The 17,807-nt window shown below is 41.5% G+C and overlaps 1 long non-coding RNA gene across 1 annotated transcript; it reads right to left on the reverse strand.

Moving 5' to 3' along the window:
- Positions 1-5,200: 5,200 nt before the first annotated feature.
- On the reverse strand, positions 5,201-7,737 carry Gm31472. Its single transcript, XR_374665.1, has 4 exons — positions 7,581-7,737; positions 6,500-6,631; positions 5,631-5,695; positions 5,201-5,313 (listed from the first exon to the last, which is right to left on the reverse strand). It is a non-coding gene; the product is annotated as a predicted gene, 31472 (long non-coding RNA).
- Positions 7,738-17,807: the final 10,070 nt, after the last annotated feature.

Raw genomic sequence — 17,807 nt, forward strand, 5'->3', positions numbered from 1 at the left:
TTGAAATGGTAATTAAGCTCGCTGAAAAGAAAGGCTCACCATTGACTAACTGACTCTATATTGTTGGTTGACACTACCAGCCCCAAATTCTAATAATTTCCAGCTTTTCTAAAATCATCCTTTCTTTGTGCACCTAAAACCGGAAAATATAAGCTGGTTCCTCACTGTGTCTCCGCCTCTGCCGGTTATTGCCCCTGGTTAGCCTGCTTTCCGCTCCCCTCCTTCCTTCCAGAGAGCTTTCCACTTACAGAGAGGGTTCCACTTCCCTCCTTCTCCTTCAGGTTCTCCTTTGCTGTCTCCTCATTACCCAAGGCTAGGTGTTCTCCCCTTCACAGGATGGGTGGTACTGGTCTGATTTTAGTGATACGGCTCTCCAGAATATTTGTATCTGCTCTCACCAAACCCCGTCGAGCTCGCCGCGCAGTTTCTGTGGTCGGATTTGGGAGGACCAGCGTTTTCTCTACCATTGGCAGGGTGGGAAGTCGCCTCCGCACTCTGTAACTCAGTTGCTCTTAACACTCGAATCTACCATCCGGCCCAACGGACAACCCAATTTTTGCTAGAGTTTTCTTAGATTCTAGCAGAGTTTCTGTCACCCTAGGCTGGGGATGGTTCAGGGCTGGGGACTGGTGTTACTGGTCTCATTCTCTGCTCAAGGTTCCCTGGCTGATTTGTTGTGGGAGGGGCGGGCAGGACTCGATCAATCCAGCGTTTTCATCTCCTGCTGCTGTTGGCCAGAAATTGCTCACACCATGCAGAGACTCTCAGACTTTTCTCAGAATAGAATTTTATGGAAAGACCTGGCTCCAATCCCTGATTTATTGATGATGAAACCAAGGCCGCAGGGCACTGAGGCAGCCACACGCTTGGTTACTCTGTGGAACCAGACCTAGAATTTAGGCCTTCAGGTTGAGTTGCTTAAACATTTCCTGCCTGTTTTGTATTTCTACTGCCTAAAAGTTTCAGAACACATTTTTTTGTAAGTTTTATTTTATGGGTATATGTGAGCGTGTGCACACACACATATGTGTGAGAATGTGTGCATGAGCATGTGTGGACTTATGAGTGTGTGTGTGTGTGTGTGTGTGTGTGTGTGTGTGTGTCTGAGAAGTTCAGAAAGACCTCAGTTTCCCTGGAGCTAAAGTTTCAGGCATTTGTGAGTGAGAAACTGCTACTCTGAAAGAGCCACTAGATTTAACTGTGGAGGTATCTTTCCGGTCTCCCAAACTGATTTTATTGTATCTTTTCTACTAAAGTCCCTTAAGAATGATGTACATTTAAGGTTTCTTAAAAGTCCTTTAAACATCACATTAAATATTCCTTTGTATCTGATAGGGTGAGAAGCTGTCCTAGTCTGGCTGGGACTGAGTAGTTTCCTGGAATACATGACTTACAGCGTTGAAGGAGACCCATGGTCACCCACTGTCACCCTACTGTTCTGATTACCATGGCAGGCAGCGTTGTGAAAAACCCATTCCCATGTCCATTTTACAGACTAAGAAAACTGAGGCTCACAGGGGTGAAATGATTTGTGCAAAAACCTGCTGGAAGTGGCAGAATATAGACGAGAGCGTATAAGTGTTTAAACACAGCTCATTATCTTTCTGCTACAACGTGGGAGTGTGGTTGCTTTACAGCTGTTAAGATCTGAGCAGGGAAAGATAATCCCATGAAATACTTAGTTTAAAAATTGATTTATTATAGGCTAGTTTCTTTGAGGTCTTGCTAATTTGCATGATTGACACATAAGGAGAAGAAAAGCAGCTGTTGAAAATGCATAAATTATTTAGCAGTGATAATGAACCAGGTAAAATTTAAATCATGAGATCCCAGTTCATTTAGTCTCCCTTCCTGGAGAGGAGGGTTGGGGCTGGGGAAGGAGGAGACAGTATGACATTTATTTATATATCTGGGAAGAAATGAACGCTGTTAATTTTACCAAGTAGGTTTGAATCAATGAAAACACATTATCACATTAAAGAAACATTAGGGGACTGGAGAGATGGTTCAGTGGTTAAGAGCAATATCTGCTCTTCCATCAGACCAGAGTTTGATTCCCAGTACCAAAGGGTAGCACATAACCATCTGTGAGTCCAGTTCCAGGGATCTAACACTATCTTTTGGCTTCTGTGATGCATGGTGCACAGACATACATGCAGGCAAAAGACACAAGCACATTAAAATAAAATAAGAAACCCATCAGCAGTAGACTGTGGCTGGCTTAGTTGTTTGCAACACTGTTCTTAAAAGGTTTGGCTTGAGTCAAACCCTTCAAAGAGCTTGTTGAGATCAATTTATTGACTCATTCTTTCATTTCCTTGGGAGGAAGGCAGTGATCACAATTAAACAGTTTAAAGCTAATGCTTGAATTTCAGTTTCATAGTGAGAAATACATTGTTATAGATAAGAACAAAAAGCATAAAGCCCATACATACATACAATGAAAGGCTCCCTGTCCATTCTCACACAAAGCTCACAGTTTCTCCCAGCAACACAACCTTCCACCATTATTCATTTCCATATTTTCCTTCAGAGACAATTAGGCATACGCAAGTGGACACAACTTGATATTCCTCCTTATTCTACCAAAGTGGTGAGTTAAGGACATTTTTCTGTACATGGATTTAAAAAAAATCAATAGCATATCTGGGCACTGTTTTAAAGTTGTACATAAAGAGTTACTCATTCTTTTTTATGGTCTCATAGTATTCCATGGTATTCAATTTGCTTGTGTTGGTACTTAATTATAGTACTTAAACAAATGTTTAAGTTAACTTTCTGGATAAATAATACATTCGAAAGGTTTAATCTTTTTTGGGGAGGGGGCTGGGAAGATGCCTCAGTGGCTAAGAATTCTTGTTGCTCAATCACGAGGACCTGCATTCAGATCTTAGCACTCACAGGGGTGCCTCACAATGGCGGTAACCCCAGCACCTAGGAATCTTATGCCCTCTCTTCAACCTCCATGCTCATATACGTGCATACATAGACACACACATAAGTAAAATAAGTATTAAAAATTACATGTATGCATATACACACACTCACTCATGTAGGCCTCTTGCCTTCATTGCTGTCAGCCATCTACCCACCATTCATATTTTTAGATAAAAAGGCTGAAGCTAGCTTTAAATATAGCCCTCAGAGGTCCTTATGAATATGAAAATAAATAGAATCAAATTTCTACCCTTAAATTTCTTCCTTTTAAACTCTAAAGTGACCTATGATGCACACTAATGCTCTGACCAGTCTGGTAGAAAGACTGTGGCTTTATGCTGAGTCATCACTACTTCCTCTTTACATTCTGGAGAGTTTTCCAGCAGAGGGTTAAAGAGACACTCACTTTTGCTATTCAGCACATGGCAGAAGCATTTTACCTTAAGCACCGTAAATAGTCTCTCTGAATATTATTGAAATGCTGTTGCCACCACGATGAGGAATTACAGAAAACGCTCCTGCAATTATTACATTACTCTTCTCCATTGACTGAACTGCTGCAGGCAACACACGATGTGAGCTTTGTGGTGAATGCCTGATGATACCTGGGGATTTGCTTTTAATCTTTTTTTTCTTTTCTCCCCTTTTGGGTGTGTAGAGAATGATGTTTCAAATGTTCATTGATTTTTAAAATGTTCCATGACCAGGTCCAAAATGATCATTCTCAATGATCCCTAGTGAATAACTTCCCAAAGCCAGAGCTTTGCATCATCAAATGACACAGAATACAAACCTTCTCTCAGATTGGTTTTGATGGAAACAATTTGCATATCCTATGAAATACCATAAAATCCATCCTGTGCAAGAGACATTATTAGAAGCCTTTTATAAAAAAGCTAAGCATAAATTATGGTAAAGAGGCTTTGGCTGTAAGATAGCTTAAATGGAAACAATCTAGTAGGAAGGAAATTAATCTACTTTCCTAAAATAGAGACATATTTTTCAGTAAAAACAGAGCAGGATCTTGCTGCTTTAAAGCAAGTCTTTAGCTTCAGTGTATTCTTAGGATGTTAAGAGTAGCCAGCATCGAAGGGCTTAGCAGCTCAAAGTAAACGGGGTGGGGTGGGGGTGTGGAGGGGGAGGGGCGAGGGGGGAGCATAGAAGCAAGGCAGTAATGTTCTCCTGTTTCCTGTGAGGATGTACTTCTGGGAGTGTAATCTTTCCTCCTCCTCCTCCTCTTCCTCCTCCTCCTCCTTCTTCTCCTTTTTTTTTGCAGGGCCATTTCTTTTCCCTTTTCCCCTCCCCCTTCCCCTTCTCCTCTTCCTCCCCCTTCTCCTCCTCCCATTAGATATTCTCTTTATTTACATTTCAAATGTTATCCTGTTTCCTGGTTTCCCCTCCAAAAAACCCCCTATCCCATACCCCCTCCTCCTGCTCACCAACCCACCCATTCCTGCTTCTCTGTCCTGGCATTCCCCTACACTGGGGCATCGAGCCTTCTCAGGACCAAGGGCCTCTTTTCCCATTGATGTCCAACAAGGCCATCCTCTGCTACCTATGCAGCTGGATGAGATGTCAAGATTCCCCACCTAATTTTCTTTTTTTTTCTTTTTTTTTATTAGGTATTTTCCTCGTTTACATTTTCAATGCTATCCCAAAGGTCCCCCATACCCACACCCCCCCCCCGACCTAATTTTCAAAGAATAAAGATTCGGACTTTCGAGAGAGTGTGACATTCTGGTTCCTAAAGGTTGGGTGGGGGTGGTGAGGGTTGGGTTTGGTGGTACCCAACACAGGATTGAGTTCCAGACCCCAAGTTTTGTGATTCTAGGGAGTTCCCTGGGCCTTATTCTCCACTGTGTGGAATGGCTGTGGTGAGCTTGACACTTGCAAATCCAGGCATCACCTCCCCCCCAACCCTCACCTCCACCTCTTTCATTTTGGTGGGCAGGATCTCAATATGAAGCTCAGGTTGGCCTAATACTTGTGACAACTCTCCTGCCTCAGCTTCCAGAATATCATATTGACAGGTAAATGCCTAGCTTCAAGTTCTTGTAGGTTAGTACTGTTAAAGACCCCTAATCAGTGTGCTAGATGCCAAAGCTTCTGATTCTAAACTCTGATTGGCCCCATTCTTAAGGAGTGTTTTGGGAATCACACTGGGGTGTCAGAATGAGATCTTGGGAAATAATGAAAGCCCAGGTCCTGGAAGGTCTTTGGGAATGTCTGGGTTTGTTAGTGTTAGGCTGTTAACAGGCGGAGAAAGGTCAGCAACCTCTGGAAAGTCTCCCCCACTCTACCTTCTTTCTATCACACTGTAGGGCCCCAGGTCTCTTCCTCCTCGAAGCACAGGTTTGTGAGAGCATTTCTTCTGCCCTGTGAAGATCACACTGTGATTTAGTGAGCATGAATTCAATATTATTTGCTAGAAATCCTCTTTTTTTGTCTAATTCTACTCTTCTGGGCACCCAGAAAGGAAACTGATGACTGGCCCATAGCAATGTAAAAGGACTCTTGCCACGGCTGAGCCCCTCGAGAAGCCCCACGTGAAGCAGTTAGATCAGGCTTTTTTTTTTTTAAAGCATGCAATAAAGCATATAGCATATAGAAAGCAGGGAAATAAAAGCTGCATTCTGACTAGTTCATTTAATATAAAGAATCCATACGTTATCAAAAGCATCCACAATACATACCGAAGGAGCTCAACAGAATTCAGACTAGGCCCTCCAGAAAAGGTTAAAGAAAGCTGAGGCTGTAACTTAGAAAGGATAATATACAGATTCAGTAGAACGTTTTAGGTCATGGTTCATTATTAAAAAAACAAAACAAAACAAAACAAAAAAAAAACCAACCACATGATGTCCAAATAAAAGTCCAAAATGAGCAATACATAAATAAATACAGGTCTGTGTTTTTCTTGCATATGTAATCTTTAATCTTTGGGGATGGGGCACTTTTATTCAGTATCCACGTTGGCAGATATTAGGTAGTTAATACGCTTGATGAATAAATGAATGAATTAGTTAATTAGAACAATTTCAGTCTCGAAAACTCTTGACAAATTACATCTACAGTATTTCTAATGTGATAATAGTGAGCCTCAGATCTATATCCTGAATGTTAAATGTCTCATGGCTGAGTGATAAATCTAAAAATATGAGCGAGGAATCCCTCAGTATTTTAGAAAGAAACCATAAATGTCATTCATAAATTTGCTGGCTATGTAAAAATGCAGGTTTTTGATTAAATATGTAAGAAGGGCTACACCTCATGGCCGGCCACACTACAATTAGTTACTGACTTGTGACCAAGGCTAATGAGTTAATGTGACATCAGTAATACGCAAACAAACAAATATAAGCCAGCATCCTGAGTAAATATGATGAGGTCAGAATTCATAACTAACCTCTTTTATTTTAATTTTGCTTATTTAGGAGCACAACTAGAAACTAAGCTGTCAGGTTGTATGATTGGCTTGTTTATTGTGTGGTGATCTTATAAAGTAATATTTTATTCAGAGTGATTCTTGCAAGTGATTTGAAATTAAACCTTTTCCTTGCACCTGTAAAGATGTGTCAGTGATGGATCGGTGGCAAGATGATGGCCTTACAAAGCACATTTCCTTCATCATCTTCAAGGTCACTCAGATTTATGATCTAATCACCCATGGCTCCTTAACAGGATGCATTTGAATCTGATTAAAAGGAAAAACAAATAGCCATATAGATTTATTAATAAAACACGCATGACCTTTCCACATTTCTGCCTCTTTCAACATATTACCAGTTTAAATCAGAAAGGGAATTTTGGGGGGTTTAATCTTCAGAGCTGCTACAGAGTTACCACCAACCTACTGGTGTATATGTGCATCGTGGAGGGCTATCTCTTTCCTCCCCTCGTTCCCTTTGGGGCTTAATTACTTCACCTACATCCTAATTCAGGTAACTCATAAAACTTCGCCTTTGTTGTAGGTCCAACAGCTGTCTTATGTCAGTAGCAAGTAAAATGTTCACAACGCACCAGAATGCTGCGAGACACTTTATAGCGTTGCAATAAAAGGTAAATTGAATTTACAAAGATGCATTTGTCACTGATTAAAAACTTACAAAGTTAATTGGAAACACTGTGGAGGTGTTACCACACAACTCGAGGTGTAATGGGTGGTTCTAATTCAGCCCGGAGGTGAGTTGCGGGTCCCATTATGGTCTCACACAGTAAGATACCCGGGGACACGGTCCAATTTAAGTAGCAAAGCAACCACAGTAAAGATCTCTCTCTCTTTTTTTTTTTAAATACGAGGTGAGTGTAAATTTACTCACAATTATTCTTGTAAATGGCTTCAAGAAAAAGCCCTTGGTGTCACAGAAATACTGAGTATGCTAATCACGGTTTCCCCCTAGAAAACATACTGAAGGGGTTTTATTCCCCCCCCCCCCCCCATCTACAGAATTTCTTGTTTTCTTGATGTTTACATTGGCAGGACCATGACTAAAGCCAATGAGTTGAGAGGGGGAAAAGCAGGCTTAAACGGCCAGCCATCTGAAGTCGGCAAGACCTTCCCGAGGGACCTGGCGAATTATCTCCACATAATTCACTTAACCTTTGCCGTTTGGGGACTTGGGAAACTGAACGTATTTCCAAACCTGAGGCTTTTAATTGCTGGTTTTAGTGTCACTAGTCCAGGTCAGTTGGCGAGATGATGATTGAAAAACAGTGCTCGGCGGCTTTTCACCTCTGGCGTGCATCCTGGACGTAATTAAGTCGGCGGCCTGGGATGGTCTTCAGATTTCTGCAGACGCACACCGTTAAGGCCAGAATGATGGGCCCCATATGAACATTCTGTGCGGGTGCCTTGAGTTGACTAGAGAGTTTTTAAATTTTAGGCAAGGTGGATGCTGAGATGGAGAGACAAGATCATTATACTGGGTCATATCAATAACCATTGTTATATTATTGCCAGGTCGTCGACTTTTGCGCTGGTTGTCTTAGAGACTGTATGCTTACATTTAAGTCTCATGTCCCGGATGCTATACATATTTCACTTCTATATATCTTATACTTTAAACATTCAGTACTCTAATACGATTTGGCTACATTGACTGGCCACCAGCTTCAGGATTCCCTCTTTCTCTACCTCTCCAGCTCTTCGATCACAGCCTGCCCACACCATACCTGACTTTTTACAGGAGAATCGGGGATCCGAACTCAGTACCTCCACAGCCTCCTATATCGCTGGGATTCTAGGTCTACAGACCTAAGAGTGGCTTTTATTTTGAACTTAGGATACCAGATCACCAGGTTCCTTATCTGTTGAGGCATCTTGCTGCCCTAAACATAGATATATTTTTAAAGGTAGGATTTATTGAGTGCTTGTTGTGTTTGACCCACATAAAAACATTAGCAAGTGTTAGGGTTGTCCCCACTGTCTGTTTGAGGAAACTGAGTCACGGATGCAGGTGCTAGGGCCAGGATGTCCAATTACCAAACACCCTTTCTGCTGTCTGGTCTATCCCTGCTGCATCTGTCTGTCAAAATGCTATTTTAAATATCAGAGGTCATGTATTTACTTGAACTTTTATTATGGTTACCCTGGTCAAGGGGACAAACTGATACCAGTAAGTAGTAGTTACGTAGTAGGACCTAATCAAGCTCACGCCGTACCAAGTTCATTTAAGAGTTGGCATGGCGCAATGAGAGGCCACAGAATTTGGTATTTGGATCCTAGATCCTTCTCTGAAAGATTTCTATTGACCTAAATAAGTCATTTTCTTGAAATCTAACTTTACCCATAAAATGGAAACAACACAACACCTTAGAAGAATTACTGTGGGCTTAAATGATGCAGCTTGGGAGAGAGATGTGGTGGGTGGTAAAGTGCTATTTAAATGTTACTTTACTTCTTGTAATACCGCTTTCAAGATTTCCCCTGGACTCCCTCATTCAGTAATTCCACCTACGAGAAGCTTGAGAAACTTCTTGGAAGAAACTTGGGCTGAGCAATGAAGATGCAGGATCAGATTCCAGGTCTTGAAGGACTCGTTCCCTCTCACAGGAAACTTTCTCACGGTACAGTGTTTGTGGCTGGCCAAAGGAACCCATCACTACACAGCCGGAGGGCATCTAGGAGCTGGGGAGGGGAAATTTCAAGTTAAAAAGGTAGATGTTGCTGTTTTATTAGAATAGCTGAAAAATCCCAAGTGCAGCTTCCCAGAGAGGGGCGGCAGAGGATGTGGTTGTTTGTGCACCTTGAGGTGTGTGAGGTATTCCTGTCACAAACCCCCCACGTCCCACCAGCAGGGAGCTCCTCCTCCCCGTAATTTCTTCCACTTTTTATCCAGCTGCCTTTCCTTTCATCTTGTGTCTGTGGCTTATTGAATCTTGTAAGGTCTTTGTGTTTAAGACGGTCTCTGTAGTCATGCTGTTCACGAAGTAATTACAGCAGCCACCAACATCCATTATTACATTTACAAGACACCAACTGTCCACTGGTGCCAATTCTTGGCACCCATTCTTAATGAGACAGGAGGAGAATCTGAATGGTTTCCAGCTCTCGGTAGTTTAAAAAAGAAAAAAAAACCCAAACAAACCAAAAAACAAAAAACTTTTGAACCCTAGCGGTTTTCCCCATCAAGATTTCAGTAAGAGAATGGTGATGTTATCAAATGGGCAAAAATTAGAATGAAATTCATGAACATGATGGTCAGTACTCAGAATCTTTGTGTTTCGAGACCAACCACCCTATAAAACACAGATCACTGTTCTCCTATTCCTTTTTATGAGAAACCAAATTACAGTTATTAGATTTGGGGACTCATCTGAGCTCAGAGGAAGCTGGTCAGGGTGGCACCTGGGATTTAAGCGACAAATCCATTTATAGAAATGTTCTCAGGGACGTCTCTGCCACAAAAGATAATGAGCCTCAAAGGAAAATGACAAAGAGATATTTTCATTTTGAACTTAAGGAAGGAACAGCACTTTCGACGAACAAAATCAAATTTATTCATGGAAATGTATAAAAATAAGTAGAAAACAATTTCATCTGTTAAAGGCATGCATCTCAACAAATCCTCCTCTTTGAGAGGATGATGAAGTAAAGGAAATGTAAAATAAAGTGTGATTTGAGAGAAAAGTCAGAACATCACAAATAATAAAATAATGCAAGTTAATTTGCCTTTGTTTCTAAGTGTGCTACTTCTAATCCACTCTAGCCCAGGTGATTAACTTAAGCCAAGATCCAAGAGATTTCAAGACTTGATTTACTTCATAATAATATTTTAAGTTATAATACTCCTGTTTTCGACTATGCACTGAAACAAACTGTAAACAAATAAACCTGAATTTCTCATTATGTTTTAGAAGGCATTGGTAATACGGCACATTAGCTACATCGTGGTATCTCTACGCAGAAGAGCTGAGCATGTAAGAGGACAGCGAGAAGTTGTATTTCAGAGGCAGGGCTCCTTTCTAACCACTGGATGCTGTAGGATTATCCTTCCCACTCATACTGCTGAATCTTTGTAGGTAGACAATATAGAATCACTATTGACCTCAGAAAGAAGAGCAGAGATGCCAGTAAGCGTGAGCAGCTGCACCCTTGTACAGTTTTTATAGCATCTCTCATTTATTTGGGTCTCAGTTGGCTTGTTTTAAAAGTGGGCAAGCCCAAGAGAGAGGATTAGGTAGGAGGGGAAGCTATACTGGTCAGTGAATGCCCTGTTAGCAGCTTGAGATTGGTTGTGGAAAGGGTATTTACACCATGGAAACTGGCAAAAGCCACAGACTAGGTCCTCTTTAGTTCTTGGAAGCTGTTGGTTGAACACTCCACAGCATACCTTTGGTGCTCACAGACTCTGGTCCAGTGAGTTTTGGAAACACAGATTAGACAACCCAACAGCCCTTCCTCCTTTCTCTTGCTCTCTGTTTTGTCCTTTCTCACTCCTTCCTTATTGTTTCTCTCTTGCCACGATAAGAACCTCCAAGGGAGAGGTATGTGACCTCTCATTAGAGCATGCAACACATAAGTTCTTAGGATGAACATACATATCTCTAGTCCTTAAAGTCTGATCTTTGCTATGACTTATCTCTCCCTTCTTTATCTCTACTGACTTTGAGATCTGTTTTTCATTTGTTGTAAAGCAGTGTGTGATTCTTTCTTTATAAAATATTATTTTGCATAAGACAAAAGAGCATAAATATATATGCAGTTTTACATAGTAAAACTGCAGGGCCCCTCCCTACTGTCTTTTTTCAAGGCAGATCTTCCCACATTTTAAGGTAATAGTGTGTACTTGAACTCCTTCAAAGGTTCTAGACTCTTTTGGAATACAGAAATGGTTCCAGCAGGCATCAGTTAACATGTAAAGTTCATGACTAGTCTCTAGAGTAGTGGCTCTCAACCTTTCTAAAGCTATGACCATTTAATACAGTTTCTCATGATTGTGGTGACTTCCAATCAAAAAAACTTTTTTCTTTGCTTCTTCATAATTGTAATTTTGTTACTGTTATAAATTGTAATGTAAATATTTGTGTTTTCCAATGGTCTTAGGTGACCCCTGTGAAAGGGTCATTTGACACCCTGCCCCCCCCCCCCCCCCCATGGTTGAATGCTCAGGTTGAGAACTGCTGTTTTAGAGGCTGGTTTCAGGAATAGTGGATTAATAGATTTCTAAGGAAAACATGGAATTATAAAATTATACTAAGTATAAGCTTCTAGAGATGGCCATTATTTCCGATGCACATCACATCTCATCATGCACAGAGACCCAGTTTTGGGACAAGCTTGTGAATTAAAAACAAATGATTCTGTTAGGTTACTTCTAGCATTGTAAAGACTCACATTGTTTTCAAGCAGTGAGCCACTCAAATCTCATTTGATGAGTATCTAGACATACGTAGGTATAGGATATTTTTGACATTTCAGGAAATGTAATGCTGTTGGTCAAACACTGAATGTTCTAGAAATGAAGCTTTTATGTCCCATCTTTTGAAGTAGAAAATCAATCGCAGTGCTCACTAAGAATTAGTGATATCTAAGGGCACACACACAGATAGATCACCAACTGATGTAGTTTTAAAGTTCCCAGAAGAAAGTGGAGCCTGTGAATTCTATTTAAAGCTCAACTCTTACTTCAGTTGTCCCTGCTTATTAATTTCAATTATTTTTATGGTACATTTGCAGGTTCATGTCTAATGCTTCAACCAGTGTTAAAGGAATATTGGATGAGACTAATTCCTTTTCAAAACACAATTTATCCAATTGGTCCCTTTGGTTTATTGTCAGAGAATTTTAAAAGTGAATTATAGAGACACAAGTTACAGAAAACAGTTGGGACGTACACAGTTTATTTTTTTTTTTTTTTGAGATAGATGACCTCATTAGAAGTAACAATGTAGATGTAGCAGGCCCTCCTTTCAAGGCTTAGACTGGAGATCTTGCTAGCGCTACTTGTGTTGTGATGATTGCTGTTAAAATACGGTGTGATGTTAAGAGACTAACGCAAAGCGTAAAGCCAAGGGAGATGACAACATGGACTGAAGGAATTACTGAACCCTTATTCCAGGACACATGGATAAATCTTAAAGATGGCCTTTTTTAAACTCACCCCGTGTCTTATTGAAGTCTGCAATAAAAAATTCAGTCTGGTCTCAATGTGCTAAATGCTACCGCTGAAAGGGTGTTAGACAGAGAGAATCCAGTGGTAAGAGCTGTAAGTGACACAAGCATGGGACTGTTAACGATTAACCTTTTCCTCCTTCTCAGAGTTCACAGAATTCCTGCGGGATTTGGTCCACAGGAAACTAGACAGCTTTTTTTTTCCCCCTCTTTTTTTTTTTTTCTTTTTCTTTTTTTTCTTTCTTCTTCTTTTGGTGAAGAGCAAATGCCTTTTGCAGAAAATACTGGCTGTGGACCAAATTAAAAATAAAGTGGAGAATAACTTGTGTGATATCACCATCCACTGGGGAGTTCACTGGTGAAAGCAGCTGGCATGGTAGGAGGCTGGGGAGGGGGACCAAGTTGAGAACACAGGCTTTGAATAAAGTCGAAATCCAACTCATAGTGAACAGAGCAAATAAACACGTTGCCAACCAGCTCCTGTCAGGAGCCAGGAAAAGCTATGGTGGTTTTCAAATTATGTCCAAATATTCCTAAAAGACAGATGACAAATTCTCACTTCTTTTGAGAATGGTAAAATACGTGAAATTCCAGTGACTTTGTGTCAGGGGAACTTCCATTCTCCCTCCCCTATTTTGCTCAAAAAAAACCAACCAAACAAACAAACAAACAAAAAAAAAAAAACAAAAAAAAGAAAAAAACAGATAACCCCAGCAGAAGGAAAATGGTTTCTACTATAAAAGTAGAATTCCATTTAGAAAAATAAAAACAATAAAAGCTGAAATGAGCTGGATTCCTGTGAGCAGTAAGTGAAAATTATCCTTTGAAGATTCCACTGAATTTTGTCAACTACAGTTAAATAAAATAGGGAAACTGTATACATTTACTGGGAAAATAGTAGGCAAGCAAATGCATGGGTTAATTTTTGGGATGGAGGTGGGTAGAGAAATCGATGAGCAAGCTGAGAAAAATTCAAAGACGGCTAATACATTTTTTATAACACTTTAAAGTTTTATAACATTTTATAACATTTATAAATTCGATTTGCAAAGCAAATTAATATTGGTATTCTTTTTTTATTTTGTATAGGATGCTTATGAATTTGTGTATTATCCTTGCCCAGGTGCTACGCTATTCTCCTCTATACTGTCCGTTTTAGTCAATTTGCTGCTGAAGAGGCTATGATGTTGTTATTTTTTATAATCAACATATTCTTTGGGTCATACAGCCTTACTGTATACTGCCCATTGCTCCCAGACTTTTACATAGTGGTTAATTGGTTAACCTGCTTTGGCTCCTCGCAGGTCTCAGATGCTGCGCCTATCCCAGAGCTCTCTGGATTTGTAGATGTGAGACACACATATGTCCGCCAATTTTGATATGCCTTGACTAGCTCAATGGCTGGGCATTCCTAATCCTCCCTGCGGCTAGCATACATTCTCCCCTCCAACTTTCTTGAGTCAGTTTGTTAAGTCCTCATTTTATCTCTGCTACCCCAGACCCAATCAGGGAAGGGACCTCTAGGGCCACTTTCTGGATTCTTACATGCTCGGAGTTAGGGGTGGCAGTAGGGTGGGGGGGGGGGTGGGCTTTAAGTTTCATCTTTCTCCTTCCCTGTCATGGTGATTCCCTTTTTTCTCCTCTCTCTAGGTTTCTTGCCTAACATAATCTAAAAGTCTTGCCCTGTCTTGCTGCCCAGCCAATGGCTGTATGGCAAATTTTATTATCAATCAAAGCCAGCTGGGGTGGGGACCCTCAGGTCTGGAAGCTCTGCTTTTTGGGAGTTGAAATAAGACAAAGCATTAGAACCAATTTCCAACATTTCACCTTTTCTTTTCAAAAAAAAAAAAAAAAAGGTTCTTCTCTTGGATACAAATTGAGTATAACCACAATAATTATGTAAATTACAAATATGATATATAATTAACATCTAGTTTATCATATTTGTCAATTAGATAAAGTACTCTACTATTTATCCTGACTTAAGGAGTTTATAATTTTATGTTTTGACTTTAACTTGTATTATCATCCGAAAATCATCTTTTCTATATCATCTTTCTCTATGTTAAACAACTTAAGTTGGATTTCGAGACTATAATTAGTCTTAGTCAAGGCATACCCAAATTAGCTGATGTATACGTGTCTCTCATTCACATATCCAGAGAGCTCTTGGGCTGGTGCAGTGTGCGCACGACCCGCCAGGAGCCAAAGCCGTTTAACTAATTCACTGCTACATTTAACTTGCCTCATAGATGAGAATCTACTGATGTTACAGAGTGCTAGAGAGATGGGCTTCCAGAAAAGTGGTTACTCTGAACGTTTTGAAGAGAATATTCCTTAGTCTGCGTCTGTGATGGCCATGCGCATCCCTCCATCCCTCCCTGGATACCATTTCTCCAGGTTCCACTTTCTATTTGCAACACTGTTTCCTTCTGTATCTGAGACTCTGCTACTCAAGCCAACTGGCTGTACGCTGTCCTGCCAGATCACTTTCAACGGTGGGAAGCCTGTATTCATAGCCAGCTTCATTTCCGGCAGAAGAGCTGAGAACAGCATCCCTGCCTGAACCTCACTGTTTTGTCCTGGGAGCTTGGACTTGGCTCTCCGCTCCCTTCAGGGGATTTAGCTCAACTCTAAGGGCATGCTGGGTTCTGTGTATCTTGGTATTTATGGCTTGATGATCTTGTGTATTACTAACAGAATATGCAACATTCCTTTTAAAGATCTGGTATTTGATGGTCCAGGTGGATAGAAGGAGCAGACGAGCAGGAAGATACCTCTGAGCAGGTTGCCATGGCCAACAGCAGATGCGGGCGTTGACGTTGAGCCTGTGCCCGGGGCTCCTGCAGAGATGATGTTTTCCTGTGCTGCCTTTTCTAGGAGCAGGGGCGGTAGGGCTTGTCTGTAGTCTGGTTCATGCACTAAAAAGATGAGGATGCATTCTTCCCCAATTAGGTGTGTACTTTAAAATCAACATATTTCTTTAGCATGAAACAAAAAAGTTAAACAGCCTCTAAAACAATATCACAGGATGCTTTTAAACAAAATTCTAACTGTAGTTCTGTCACTCAAGTGTGCAAAACTATAAGTCTAAAGCCATCACCCAAGCACCCACCTGTAGCCACAGAATAGCCCCACCAAGCTCTCTGGCCTCGACTCTGTTTCCATGCTTTGTGGAGTTTGCCAGTCACTTTTCTATTCGTTAATTCCACAAAGTTCTCTCCAAACCCACCCTGGATGCCAGTGAACTCCCTACTTCTCTCTTAGCTTAAACCTCCTGCTTCTACAATGTTCTTTCATGTAGCTCACAGATTTCGAGACACCCTTTGGCTCTCTCTTTCTCTTCCTTTTACCCAGAAGTCACCAACTGACTCCTATCCTTTCTAGTTCTTCAGTTCACTTGCTCGCTTAGTAAGTAATGGCCGCGTCCCCTGTACTCACTAGGCACACTGTTCCGGACTACAGAGCCACTAGCTCTGCCTTCATACAGCCTCTGAGGATGAGGATAATCAAGTCCCTCTTTCACCTTCCTCCACTTTATTCCCTCGGTTGCCCGTCCTGTGGCTCTGCTGTTCTCTCTGGTGCTGATGTTGGTCCTTTAATCCACTTTACATATGGGGCTGTCAGACTTCCTGAAATGCAAAGATGATCATGTCATTTTTTTTTTGGTTTAAAAACCTTCAGTAGCTCCCTGCTCTTCACTGTGAGGCAGCCAGTTATGGGGCATGGGGTGGGCACTGACCCAACAGCCTCAAGGCCGGAGAGAATTAGGATGATTCCACCTCTGGATGCCCCTGAGATTCACCAAACTAGACTAGTTTTCTGGGTGTCTGCTTCCTTGTCAGTGGGTGGTTCGGGCTGGCGAGCACAGTGAACTTTAAACACCTTTTCTCCCGTTTTTCTCTACTCTTCTTGTTCTGTCTTCTGCACTCTGCCCCTTTTTAGGCTCAGGGACTTTAAGCTTTGGGCTTACTGTTTAGCATACATAAAGAGGTTTCTTGGGCTGGTGAGATGGCTCAGTGGGTAAGAGCACCCGACTGCTCTTCCGAAGGTCCGGAGTTCAAATCCCAGCAACCACATGGTGGCTCACAACCACCCGTAAAGAGATCTGACTCCCTCTTCTGGAGTGTCTGAGTACTACAGTGTACTTACATATAATAAACAAACAAACAAACAAGCAAACATTAAAAAAAAAAAAGAGGTTTCTTATGAAAGACAGCAACGTTTTTCTAGAGAGTTCTGCTCCCCTCACCCCTATGAAGTTGGAAAAGGTCTTCTGATTTACCCCTAGGAACAGATGGCTCAACACTTCTCTGCTGTCCAATCTCTTGGTGTGAAGCCAATGACCAGGGTAGCCATTAGCTACTGCCCACACTGGGCGCCTGTTGAAGTCGGCACAGGTGGTAAGAAGGGAGAACCAGGGCAGCCCAGGCTGACTGCTGCTTCGTGCTAAGGCTTCAAGCACGGGCTCATCCTCTGTTGCACCGTGAGCATTAGGGCAGGTGGGAAAGCAATTCCTCTTCCCCAGGTTCAGCTCTGGCTGCAGGCCTTTGCTGCCGTGACTTCCCTGCAATACCCAGTCCAGGATCCTGAGTGATGCTTCTGCTGTGTAATAGGCTTCTGCCTCAATATATATGCTAAGGCTTCCGTTCTGTTGCCAAACATTCAAAGAACAGAAGGGGCGCATTTGGCACAGTTAGCCTCCGAGGCACTGCTGTCTGAGAATAGCTGTTTCTATACATGAAGCAAATGTGGTTGTGAATATATCTAGATTTATATTAGGAAAAAAAAAACCACTCTGTGATCCCTGGGTGGATGCAAGCTTACTGATATTATCCACTCTCATGCAAGGTCCTATGACAAATCTGTTGTTGAGTTATGGTCATCAGAGCCACATAACGAAAAGCAAGGAAAAATGATAGTCTGTTGTATATTACCACGATATTCCTGTGTTATTCGGGGTGATTATACTGATTCTGAAGGTATATCATATTGAGTACCAGCTTAAGTACTGCACACCACTGTGCCCCCTCTGTGACCTCCACAGCTATGGAGTCTGCCTGCTGGCTTCGTGGGCTTCTTGTGTGCAGAGAAGAGTGTGAAGGGGGAGATAATGAGGAAGACCTCTCAATCTTATAACATTACATTTGAGATCACACACTTGAAGTTCCCTGGCATGCACCGATCAACAGTGTCAGTTAAAAAGGAAAGAATATTGCAGGAGAGGGGTCTGCTACGTAGCTTATATAGATTTTGG

Source organism: Mus musculus, chromosome 2, assembly GCF_000001635.26.
Source record: "Mus musculus strain C57BL/6J chromosome 2, GRCm38.p6 C57BL/6J".
Classification (NCBI taxonomy): domain Eukaryota; kingdom Metazoa; phylum Chordata; class Mammalia; order Rodentia; family Muridae; genus Mus; species Mus musculus.